At 34.9% G+C, this 13,404-nt stretch overlaps 1 long non-coding RNA gene across 2 annotated transcripts in view; it reads right to left on the reverse strand.

Moving 5' to 3' along the window:
• Nucleotides 1-1,395: 1,395 nt before the first annotated feature.
• The window catches only part of LOC138716253 (uncharacterized), a 347,259-nt gene continuing 335,250 nt past the window's right edge, over nucleotides 1,396-13,404 (reverse strand). For both annotated transcript variants that reach the window (XR_011336613.1, XR_011336614.1), the window contains 2 exons: nucleotides 5,563-5,653; nucleotides 1,396-2,740 (listed from right to left, as the gene is read on the reverse strand). This is a non-coding gene — a long non-coding RNA (uncharacterized lncRNA). The remainder of the gene's footprint in view (nucleotides 2,741-5,562; nucleotides 5,654-13,404) is intronic.

The following is a 13,404-nucleotide window of genomic DNA, read 5'->3' on the forward strand; positions in this document are numbered from 1 at the left end:
GCAGGAGATTGAATAAAGATGACTTAGGGAACTATATTGTGAGGGGTAGGAATGTTATGATAGAAAATCCCCTCCAGCTACGTTTGCCAAAGAAGTGTTTAAGAAGAGATTTAAAGATTCCTATCCCATAATGTTATGCTATGCCACGCTTTCTTTTGTCGCTGAATCAGACAAGACTACGTCGACTGAAGTAGCTTTGACGCCGACAGAAACTCCCTCAAGAGATTGTCCGTTCCGGAATTATCCAAGAGGGAATTTTTTAAGCTTCATCAGAACCATTAAAGGGTAATAATAATCCTTATACAGTATGAGTTATACGCGCTAACATGGAAATGCAGGCGAAAATCAATTCCAGTTTATTTCTTTTTATATCCAATAGCACAAGAACTGGAATACTAAATTAGGGGAGAGTTGACAAAAACAAGATGGCACGGCAAAACAGGATACCACATCATTTCGTAAGAAAATACTGCCATCTCTCAAATGAGACATGTATGCCCTTCCTATACGCAAGCTCTTCACTGGGCGGCCATTACTTGATAAGAATTTCCTTGTGTGCGTTTTGTGTGAATCAGAATTTAGAAAACGCGTGTTTCCTAAAATATTTCCTTCATTTTAAGGTTTTTATAACAAGGCATTTAACTTGAACAACCAATAGTTAAGTGTCTGAAATAATTCTATAGTTATTATTCTTCAATTGTGGTTCAGTTAAATTCTATATCTTTCTTCGTAACTATCGGTGCTTCATATTTTAATTTTCAATGCGTGGTCTGACAAAACGAGATACCACGCGGTTGGCCAAAAAGGGATAGTGTCTTGTTATTATGAAAATTTTAAGCTCGGTATAAGGTAGGACCAACAAATAATGATAGAATACGAGGTAAGGCAACAATATTGACTTCTTTACCTTATAAGAATGAGCTTGCAGTAGCTGTGGAAGCAAGGACAAGAAAAATTGTAAATAAATTAAACTCTAAGATATCGGCAGAAGGCCTAAGTGTGGCAATAAGTTTTCTGCGGAAAATGAAAAGTCGAAAAGCAATTCAAGAAAAGTTAGGTCCATTGATCCCTTAAATAGCTTGAGGAGGAGGAAAACAAGGACAAAGATGAGGCATGCATTTATTGCAGCGATCTCTATTCAAATTCAAAATCGGAAGAGGAGTGAATTCGGTGCCAAGAGTGGACTCACGAGGAGTGCAGTGCATAGAATCAGAATATTGTGATGAATTCATATGCGATTTTTGTAAATGAACATTTCTCAATTTTAATAATTATAATATTTATAATAATTAATAGCAATATAATGTACAAAATGACATATAAATGATTTGTTTTGTTCATACTCATGTTTTGTGTGCAATTTTTGTGTTTTATTAATTAATATTACAACAATTTCAATTGATTTATATAACTATTCCGTTTTATCCAACTAGCTAGACAAAACGGGACACTTGCACAACTTTCAATAAATATTATTTTCCTCTTAAGCATTGCGGTACAGAGCAAATTTCCAAATCACTTATTAAAATACATTCCTTAAGAGACTCATAAACAACAATTGTTTATTGATTAAAGTTCTCGTTAACACTTTGTTAAAAACATAAAATTTACTTTGTCATGCGTTAAAAGTGTTAAAATTGTTAAAAAGTGGTTCAAAAGACACGGAAGACGACGACACATAGCGTCGAAACGGGCCGTCTGTCGAAGGTAAATACCTTTTTTAACAATTTTAACACTTTTAACGTATGACAAAGTAAATTTTATGTTTTTAACAATTGTTTCTTATTCCTCTCAGTGATCTCGAAGATATTAGCTATTTCGCGACAACTATCTTATTTTGGTGAACTCTCTCCTACCTAAATTGACTAGAATAAGACTAAGAGGAATAGAAATAGTAGAAAACTATTTTATAATATCTATAAATTAAGCTTCGATAATAAAGAACCCATTAAAACACTTAATTAGGATTATTTGTCAAAGTCTAAATAAAGACATTAGAAGTGCCACAGAAAAAACCACAACTACAAACAAAATGTTGTGTAATGTGCACTGTTCACAAGAAAATATGTAGAAGTAATTTTAATTGAAGCGCGTGAGAAAGTGAGACTACACTTAAGCTGTGGATGTTCTAAAAATATATCAGAAGGCCCAAAAGTAAATATAGAGATAAATGCTGTCCGCCTGTATTTTTCATACAGTATGTAGACTCTAGCTATACAAAAGAACAGATATTAATTCCAGTTTTTCTTCACGTACGGTATCACAAACTCGCAGATGGTCGAAATTTTCTCCCTCAACGTTGACGCACTTCTGGAACCTGTCGGTAACGAACAATGAAACAGAATGTGAGGGTCCCATCAATCTCTTGAAATTTATATGGAATTAAGTCAACTGTTTCACTGTACGAAGCCTTTCCACATAAAACTTGTCCTTAACTACAACTCAAAAGAAGAAATTATGAGAATCATGGTAGCCACTCAACGCTACCACGGCTTCCGATCTACCGCTGTGCAAATATGTTGTCAAGACAATTCCGCACATTCACAGAAAACAGAGGGGCTCCATTCTGCTGACAGAACACTTCTGCGATACGAGACCTGGTTCCCAGTTCTAGACACCGTTAGCAGTTCCTTAGAAGAACACAAGTCCCAAGATATCTTACGTTGATAGTCTGCTCCCAAACATCGACACCAGGTTAGATGAGTTGCGTTGTCGTAAACACATTCGGATTCTCATCATCCTGTAAACAAAGTTGTGCCTTTTGATGTCTTCGTATTAATAACTCATAATAGATAAACAATAAGGTTAGCGACTACTGTAGATCATACAAACTTTCAGGCCACTCTGTGCTTGTTCTATACAGGTCCGTAACATCCACTCATGAAGACATTATTTTTATGATAAAATTGAAATGAATATAAGTTAATCTAATGAGGAGTAAATTTTATGAATGTAAATCTTGTTCAACTGGAATTAAGACTTATAATAAAGATTACTTCGGCGAGACAAGATTTCTTATATATTAGTAGATTGAGCAGTCCAAGACGTGAAAAAGAAGAATAAGTTACAGTAGAATAATTTCAAAGAAAAAATTGTTCCGTGGCCAGGTATCGAACCCGGGACCTTTGACTGAGCGCGCCAATACTCTACCGACTGAGCTACCCAGAATCTCTACCAAAGTCCGCCTCAATTCTTTTTGTCAACTGTTCGAAGACAGGTCTGAACCTCATAATCATACCAATAAGACTTCACCCATGAGGCAACTAGCCCAGGACTAATGGGGTAAGATGCCCAGTTCCCTTCTCCCTCCATTGAAAACATCGCCGATTAGTAATATGTTACACTAATCAATTCCCTTATATATCCACATACCTCAAGTGGGTTGACAAGACGTCAAAAACCCAGAATTGAATGCACACTTTGTCTGTGTGACTTAAATTATTTACGTTACACAGAAAGTGTCACACAGACAATTATTGTGGTTTTCTGTTAAGGAAAAATGACGTGTATTCCGGTCCCGGAAAAATTTTTCCCTTGAAATTATTCAGGTCAGCTTTACAGTTAGCTATTCCTGAAAAGTCACATTTGTACACGTCAATGTTCGTTAACAGAAAACCACAATTTAAGTCACACAGAAAAAGTGTGCACTCAATGCTGGGTCTGTGACGTCCTGTTAACCCACTTGAGGTATGTGGATATAAAAGAGAATAATTGAGCCGGTGTCTGGTAGAGTTCCTGGATAGATCAGTCAGTAGAGCGTTGGAGAACTCAGCCAAAGGTCCCGGGTTAGATATCAGGCCCCGGAATAATTTTTCTGTTGAAATTATTCAAGTCGCTTTACAGACGGCTATTCCTGGAAAATCACACTTGTATGTTTTTTCCGTTTCAATTTTGAACATCCTTTCACACATTGTTATCTGGTGGTTGTTTCTTTCGTCTATTTTTATTGTAGCAATTGGTACATACTGAATTTTTCTCATATTCGTTTCTCGCATTGAAGAATAATATACGTCATTTATTGTAGCTTTCCTTTCTATCGCACATTCCAATGACACTGGTTATAATTTTTTGTGTCTTGTTTTGAATATTCTTCTCACATTTCCACGGACTACAATTTTAAATAAAATTTTTATAACTTAGTTTGTGTACAAGTTTACTATCTTCTAGCACCCAATTCTAAATATTATATTTTTCAACAATAACATCAAAATATGTTAACATATACAATCCTTCTCAGTCGAACCATAGCAAACAAGATTCTATGGATCAAATGGAGCTTGACAATTGAAATATTCTTCCTGAAACCTGACAAAGCTTTCTTCTCACCTACATTTGTTATACAAAATGAGGCAAAAGTCTCCATACAAACGGTGATATAGTGACCCTGCAGCAAATACATTACAATTATAATATGTTATATATCCCCTGTAAGTCACAACAAAGTTACGGTCCACATCTGTGGAGTAACGGTCAGCGCGTCTGGCCGCGAAACCAGGTGGCCCGGTTTCGAATCCCGGTCGGGCCAAGTTACCTGCTTCAGGTTTTTTCCGGGGTTTTCCCTCAATCCAATACGAGCAAATGCTGGGTAACTTTCGGTGCTGGACCCCGGACTCATTTCACCGGCATTATCACCTTCATATCATTCAGACGCTAAATCACCTAGATGTTCATACAGCGTTGTAAAATAACCCAAAAAAATAATAACAAAGTTACATGCTCCCATCACTCAAGTTAAGACTTGACAATACGTTTTCTGATATCCGTTTGCAACTTTGTGCAATTCTTTTATTTAGATGGTCAACATCTGATACATAAGGACTTTAAGGTGCCCCCAACATAGGAAAACTGTGGGAGTAAGGTCTGGTGATCAGTTTGGCCAAGGTGTCATGAGTAATTTGAGTTTCGTGCGTCTCATTAATGTTCTGCGCTACATGGCAGTTGGCACCACTGCCAAAAAAATGACATCAATCTGCTCGTTCTTTGCTGAGTGCACTTCTCTAGTTTGGCTTAGCTATCCGAAATGGAAACAGAAAACCTACATCATTGTAACACCGTTTGAATGGATACCTTTGCCTCACTCTATATGCCTCAAACATAAAGTTATTATTTTTCTAAAATGACACTGGGCATATCCATTGCCAAAATGTATAGCGTCGACTTTCTATGCAAAAGGTCTATGTTAAAATTGTAGCAAGTCCAAGTTATGTCCTTATTGGAAGACGGTGATGCTTGGACATATTTCCTCGTAGTAAACCATTTTTTGCTGCCGTAATTCCACAATTAGTCTTTAATTCAAAATCAGTACTTTTAATATCGCTATAAACAAAAGACCTACTAATCATGTCATATTTACGTAACATCAAATCCGTGGAATTCCAGAGAATATTCTACACTGCATATAACCTGTAGATTGCGCTATCTTAGTCTTCAGATTTAACAGTTACGAAGTGAAAAAGGTGACGAAAAATGATTGGTTTCTCCCGAAGAGAACTAGTACTTAAACAGCCAAGTGTAAACATAATAAGATGTAATGAGTTATGTTAATAAGATTGAAAAACTTACATAATTAGAAGTACGTAGGCGGAAGGCACAAAGTAACAATGCGATGTTATGATGTCCTAATGTTGTCACCTTCAGTACAAGATATGCTTATCTGAAACAGAGAACAATTGCAAATTATTATACATTAAGGGATAAACTGTATGTAGTCATAAATAAACTAGTCAGGCTTGTTCGATAAGATTAATTGGAGAAAAGTTAACAAATCGATAGCACATAAATTTTTACACGAACTACAATAAAACGAGGTTGAAATTTAGATTAAGAAAATTATTTGCCATAACTACTCTCCCGTGTAATTTTCCAATTTACTTTTTTTATTACGAGAGTCAGTAAACAAATTAAATAGGTATTTATACAACGACCTACACTTTTGAAAGAGGTGCCTAAAGCTATAGCTGCTATATGGCAGTATTATAGATATGCGCAAAAACGAAACAAAGAAGCAGCAGTTGTAAGATGGCTAAACCTCCATTCCTAGACTGATCACCTGCGATTATCTGTACTAGCATATCGTCCCCTTCATCCTGTCTCCTCGCATCAAGTCGCTAATCTCTTGCACATTTGACTTTGTGACAGATAATCTCCATTTTGTGACAGATAATCTCTATTGCCCGACCGATTCTGTGTTCGATATTTGTCTACTCTTTACATCCGATAGTAGACAGTTTAACTTGACAGGCAATGATCATCATACACGGATAGCATTTCTTTATAAATATCATCTGCTGTCAGAACTTTTGCACAGAAAAATCGCACGACGGAGCGCTGCTCGACAATGGCAGAGGTCCCGACATCTTACAACTGTTGCTTCTTTGTGAATAATACATTGATAATACTGTCATCTAGCGATAATTGCATCAGGTGCCTCATTAAAAAATGTACTTCACTCCTTCGATTTTTAACTGACTCGCCTGTGTATTTTTTAATCAATATAGAGTATAATGTTCAATCTATCAAAGTACAGCTAACAGCTAAGGCGAGTTTTAACGTTGACAGTAAACTACAAATCCTGTTTTCGAATTTCACTTCGGTCGTAAATGTATGTTCGCTGTCATCGCGATGTTCTGTTTCGTCTTAAGTGCAGTGCCATGTCACAGGAATATAATCCGTGTTTCTGGCTTGAATTAGGTTAACAGAGATAACACTAACATTTAGCATTATGCAACAGTTATAATAATTTTGATATGGCTGGAACTGTTTACAAACAACATTTGAATTATACAAAATCATAACGTCTGTTCATTTTAACCTGACGTTACTTGGTTTGAATGATTATTTTCGTTTATTTTTGGCAATGTTTGACTGTGTAATAGGTAACACTATGCAGATCAAATAACCATTTAATTTCGAACCCGATAATTTTATTTTTACCTTTTATGTGCTAGTTATAATATATTAATTAGTATTATTTATTTAAAATAGATTACTTATTTTTCTCTTTTCTAAAAACCTATATAACTAGAGTCCTAAATTTAGTTACTTTGAATGCAAGTTAGATGTACATCGATCATATAGATTCGTATGGAGAGGTAGTTGCAAGGCAACTGGTCACGCTTCAGTGAACCAAGGAGTCGTCCCTCATGCACCGGTACAGTGTTTCTACAATCTGTTTATTCGTGAACCTGTGTCTGTACCACTTGGATTTAATAACAACAATAACGAAGTATGTATTTGAAAGCAGTTTCTATGCAATAAAGATAATTTTTACTAGGGATGGAAAAAAAAAAGTTGAAAAATTGTGAATTTAAATTTATATACTATAATTTCAAATTGTATTGTATAAACATTAATTATAATTATTGTATTGTATAATTATTAATTTAAATTCAGGAATCCGCCCCTGAGCACGAGTTCTACTCTTTCAGGGGCGAGCTAAAGTTTCTCTGTATATTTTATATTTCATGTTACGATTATTAGCAAAATAATAAAATAAAATAAAATAAAATAAAATAAAATAAAATAAAATAAAATAAAATAAAATAAAATAAAAAATAAAATTGCAAACACACGCTCTCAGAGACGCTTTGAAGCTAGGTAGAACAATATTTTGAGATGGGTAACAAAAGTAACGATAATTAATATTTGAGGAGAAAAATTTGCTCCGGCGCCGGGGATCGAACCCAGGTCTGACCATTGAGCTACGTCGAATTCAATCCAGAGTACCGGACGAACCCTCCTCCTTCAATATTTCCCTTTGTGGCCCGACTCCAAGTTAGGCATATATATTGACGTATATGTCCAATGTCAACTGCCACTGCACTATAATATTCTCAACGCTGCAGTACATATATTTGTGCAGATTACTGTGCACGTGAGGAGTAACGGTCAGAGCGTCTGGCTGCGAAACCAGGTGGCCCGGGTTCGATTCCCGGTCGGGGCAAGTTACCTGGTTGAGGTTTTTTCCGGGGTTTTCCCTCAACCCAATATAAGCAAATGCTGGGTAACTTTCGGTGTTGGACCCCGGACTCATTTCACCGGCATTATCACCTTCATCTCATTCAGACGCTAAATAACCTAAGATGTTGATACAGCGTCGTAAAATAAAAAAATAACCTAATACTGTGCACGTAACTGCGGAATCCCGGCCAAATAGGTCACTTTTATGTATGTATGTATATATATATACATATATATATATACATATTCAACAGTTATTTGTATATGATAAACAATTGTGGATTAAAAATATAAAAGTACTCAAGTTTAAGTTAAAGGGGTGGGTTCAAACCCGGTAACCCTCACCATGCATACGTCTCTGCCAATGTTCATCGAAAATAGTAATTAAAACAATATTAAGGAGCATTTTAATCATTTCAACTATTTGGAATGCGATATATCGTTTTACTATGAACATGACTTACAAAATAAACTACAAAAATTTCAATGTGTCTATGCGGAACCATGAAACAAGATCCAGGAAACAAAACAACAAAGAAACTGAAATGAAATTATATAAAGTTATAATGGACACTTCAAAACTTTTATATGGGTGTGAAACATGGGTATTCAAAAGGCAACAAAATGGAAAGTTGATAGCGGAGATAGAATTTTTAAGATAACGAGTATGTAGTTGGATTTACTCCCAGAGATGAAATCAGTAATCTCACCATTTGCAATAAATCACAGATCTTAAAAATAAACGATCAAATAGAAGAAAAGAAAGCTAAATGGAAAGAACACGTTTCACGGATGAACAACTATAGACAAACTCAACAAGCAATGACATATAAACCCACAGGAAAGATAGAAGTTAGAAGTTATCAAAGATGGAAAGATTATATTTGCTCGACCGACCGAAGCGGACCTAGTTCAATCCTCGTAGCCAATGATGATTATAATAGTGATAAACCATCAGTTGGCTGGTTGTTTTATTGATTCACTAGTTAACTTAGCAATTTTATGCAATATCTTCATTACAGACTACACAAACGCTTATATTACCAACATAAGAAAGATGACAGAGTAGGATACGAGGTATCGGATAACCTCATTTCCCTTAAAGCAGTGTTGTAACTGCATTCGTTGTCCCTAAAACTGCAGCAGTCTTGTGAAATGTTAATACAGAGATATTCTATTTTCTCATACTTCATAAGATATCTCCTTCCAGGTTACGACGTAATCAAGCGTATCTGCTCTAGGCTTCTGTGTATTCAGCCTTAGCGTATCCTTCCCTTTCATCGAAGGTTTTACGTTCAGTCATATTTTTTTATGTTGCACGCTTGGAATACGTAGTACGGATGCGTAATGACTTGAAGATAAAAAATATAAAACAGTAAAATAAGCTGAAATGCCGAAGTTGTAAGAAACAGCTCAGAAGTTTGTGGAAAATACTCTTGAGTTTCGCTAAACATATTTAAGAGGAACATTTGAAGATAAATGTGTATTTTCCTCTTGCCGGAACTTCACGAGAGATAATGGCTTTGTTGACATGACAATGATCATTTTTAAAGAGTAGTAGATTAGCCGTGTATATTTGTGAAACAATTTTATTTCATCAACAAAACACTTCTTTTTATTAGTTAGTGGACAATAAGAGAAGAAGAGACTTTGGTACAGACTGCAAAGCTTGGATTGTTCAATGCAAAAGTGATATTTGTGAATAATTTCAGTTTTTTTTTCCAATATTTTATAGCCTCTTACACAGTTTTTTTCATCTATGACTTTTAACAAGGTGTTCAGTGTTTTATTTTTCTTGTAGATAAGAAAGATAGTCGTTTCTTTTAGTACTGTTAGTTTGTACATAAGTTCTTATAAAACATTTCGGACTTGTTTTATTGTCGGGACCAGAGGTCTGCATCGGACGTTTTCGCTCGAGCGCCAAGTAGTTCATAGCATAATCCGATAGGTAGCGCACATGTATGATGAGTAAATCATGCGATAAATCCTCGAACAGTATAAGCCGAGCGTTAGACATTCGTTCTTGTTACAGTGATGAACTGTGTAGTAACATCATAGATGTTTATCATTTCAAAACTTTGCAGTGTTTAACTAACAACTATAAAACTTGCTTTAACATGGAATATAAATGTTGTAGGTAAATGTTTTTTTTTTCCCCTCCACACAGGAGTGATTTTGTTTTTGCCACATCTGATAGATGTTATTGGATGTAAATGTAATTATTATAAACGGAGAACACAATCACGATAATGCAAGAATTATATCAAGTTTTCTAATAATAATAATAATAATAATAATAATAATAATAATAATAATAATAATAATAATCTCTAATAATTAGTTTATCAATCTTTGCGTCTGTAACAGTTGTGCAGCATGATTATTCGTTTTATTATATTTTCTGTGACGTTATCTCTGTACTAATATTGTTATTAATCTACTGCTATATCAATAATATTTTGTAAAACGTTTCTACATTGTCGCACTATATAGACGGAACACTGTGTAGGGATCTATCCTATTATATATGTGGTAAATCATAATTAAATAATTATTAATTAGCAATAATAACTGTATATCGAAGTTTTTCATACTATTTTATTTATAACTTCATGTTCCTGTTTTGGTACGTTCCATTAACTGTTCCATTAAACGTTTGTCAAAAACGCAGAAAATAAAGCCTTATTTTTACCGTGTGAGCAAAACATATGTGTATCTTATCTGTCGCCTTCCATACAAGATAAGACATGTCGGTGAGATGACCTTGTACTGTGCTTCTATTTATTACGAGCGTATCACGACCGATCGTATCTCACTCGAGGGTGCGACACTCGACCGAGTTCAAGCGAGCGATTTAACTCCAATGCAGCACTCTGGTCGGGACCATCACACGATGGCTACATTAATACATGTCCCATATGCTTTAATTTTATTTGACTAAACACAACTAGCCCATAATGTAAGAGTATATTTCTATGCAACAAATTCTTGGATAAAAAGATAGACTTTTTAAATGTTTAGTCTGGAAAGTTGTTCTTGAGTCACAAGATTGATTTAGATTACATCTGAAGTAGAAGTTTAATTTCTATGCATATCACCGTGCTGGACTAACAGCAAAGTGAGAGAAGATTCATCGTTAAAAACTACAAAATGTAGACTCCATTATTATATTAATTGTTTGTAATCTGTAAAGCAATTTTTTATTTAATTGTAGAAACGTGAAGTATAGCATAATGCATTGCTTAAAATTACTGTATTAGAGGACACCATAATATGGTATTATAATAATGTATTCAGCGATCATTTGCGTCCTTTATCAAATACATTCCTTAAGGCAAGGATCGGATAAATGCAGCCATACAGCAGTATCGTTTCTAAATCTTTTTTCGTGCACCTTAGATGATTTTTTATTCCTTTTTTTCAGTGTTCTAGAACATACCTGCTCAAACAGCGCTCAACGAGCGCGCGCGCTCCTTCGGTGTTGGAGAGCTGTGTTCACCGCTCGCCGAAAAGGAGAGGAAGGTACGTCAGAATGACATAGACTTGCTATAGGTAGAGGAGAGGGAAACGACCACTCAGTTATCTAGTGGAGTGCAGTGTGTAGGCCTATTCTCAGTAACTGTTTCACGTTGCTTACGTACTGCTACAGTACAGTATGGAGGAATCTAAAAGACGGAATATAACATTTAACATTTAACGATTTGCAACTCGAACTTATTGATCTTCAATGTGACCTAAGAACTAAAGATCGTTTGAATAATACTACTAACCTGGTTGAGTTTTACAAGACTAAACATTAGCAATAATATCCACGACTACACAGGCTGGCTGTGAAAATGATTGCTATGTTTGGCTCAACATATACTGTATTTGTGAGCAACTGTTTTCTATAATCAACTGTAATAAAGGCAGACATCGAACATCTGTAACTGATGTTTCATTACGATCAGTAGGCTACTGATTCTTTCAGCTGCCAACAGCATAAAACCCCGTTTTTATGTACTGATAAATCAAAATATAACAAAATGAAAGTGCACATTTAAGTAACTATAGAATTTCTATTATTTCCATAAAATAAATATTTCTTTATTAATTAATAATAGTCCAAAATAGTATTGCAAACACTGAACGGGAATTCATTTCATAAACATTCTTACTAGTACTGTATTTCCTTTTGTGTATATTTTGTACGAGATCACTCCTTCTTCCAGTCCACCCTCATACAGAGCGCAGCTAATATCTGCATTCTGCTCATGAGCTGTGAGCCGGCTCGGAGAGCGCAAACCTTGTGCAGGCCTATTTTAGAAAATGGATTTCACCAGTAATGAACCAATGCATTCGCCAATTAATTTGTATACACATGTCAACTGGCAATTTAGAAATGCTGCAATGCTCCTACAAATGTATATGTACGTATTTTCGTATTATGATTTCTTACAACCAGAAGACATTGAATATTCTACACAGAATATGTTTAACAGAGCGGATCTCTTTGATCGCAATTGTCATAATTTTCCTGTATTTTTCAGATGTTTATTTTGCAATTGGTCTTTCTAGGCCAACAGAGTTACAATATTAGACTAAATTAAACATTTATTAAAACTAATAATTATGTATAATTGAGTAGAAACATTTCGGATAACACTGACTTCACAAATTGTCCTAATATCCTTTTCGGTAGATATATATTTCCGATGACTATTACACTCTTACTACGTCATACTAGTTTTGACCAATAAAACGGTACGAAAGGACGTATTTCAACCAATCATGGCTGCTTATCGCACAATTTTATCGCATCCCTAGCATTTGTTTAATTTTATCGCGTCCCTAGCATTTGTTTAATTTTATCGCGTCCCTAGCATTTGTTTCTTTGTTTGCCAACATTTGAAACTGCGCTGGTCTGAACGTCAAAAATATATATAAAATTACAAACCACTCCAGTCGATGCACAGCAGTTTCAAATATGACTCGCATTGGCATTCAAGAACAAGAATAAATAAAAATCACTGATCATACCTATGCATCTTCTGAAATCCGATTTACAAATAAATGAAGAGCACCATTCGGAAATCCTGAATAAGTTGAATACACCATGTAGGCCTAAATCAACGAGTTCCACTTCTATTATGCACACGTCCAATATAACATCAATTGAACAACCAACCACATTCAAATTTGAAAATTGTACATTCAATAATTATTCCTTTTAAAATTATTCATTCGGAAATTCTGAATAAGTTGAATACACCATGTAGGCCTAAATCAACGAGTTCCACTTCTATTACGCACACGTCCAATATAACATCAATTGAACCACCAACCACATTCAAATTTGAAAATTGTACATTCAATAATTATTCCTTTTGAAATTATTCAGGTTTATTTTTTATGTCATCGTCGTTAATTAAAACTTTTCTAACACTTGTGTATATTAGTTAGGTT

Source organism: Periplaneta americana, chromosome 16, assembly GCF_040183065.1.
Source record: "Periplaneta americana isolate PAMFEO1 chromosome 16, P.americana_PAMFEO1_priV1, whole genome shotgun sequence".
NCBI lineage: Eukaryota > Metazoa > Arthropoda > Insecta > Blattodea > Blattidae > Periplaneta > Periplaneta americana.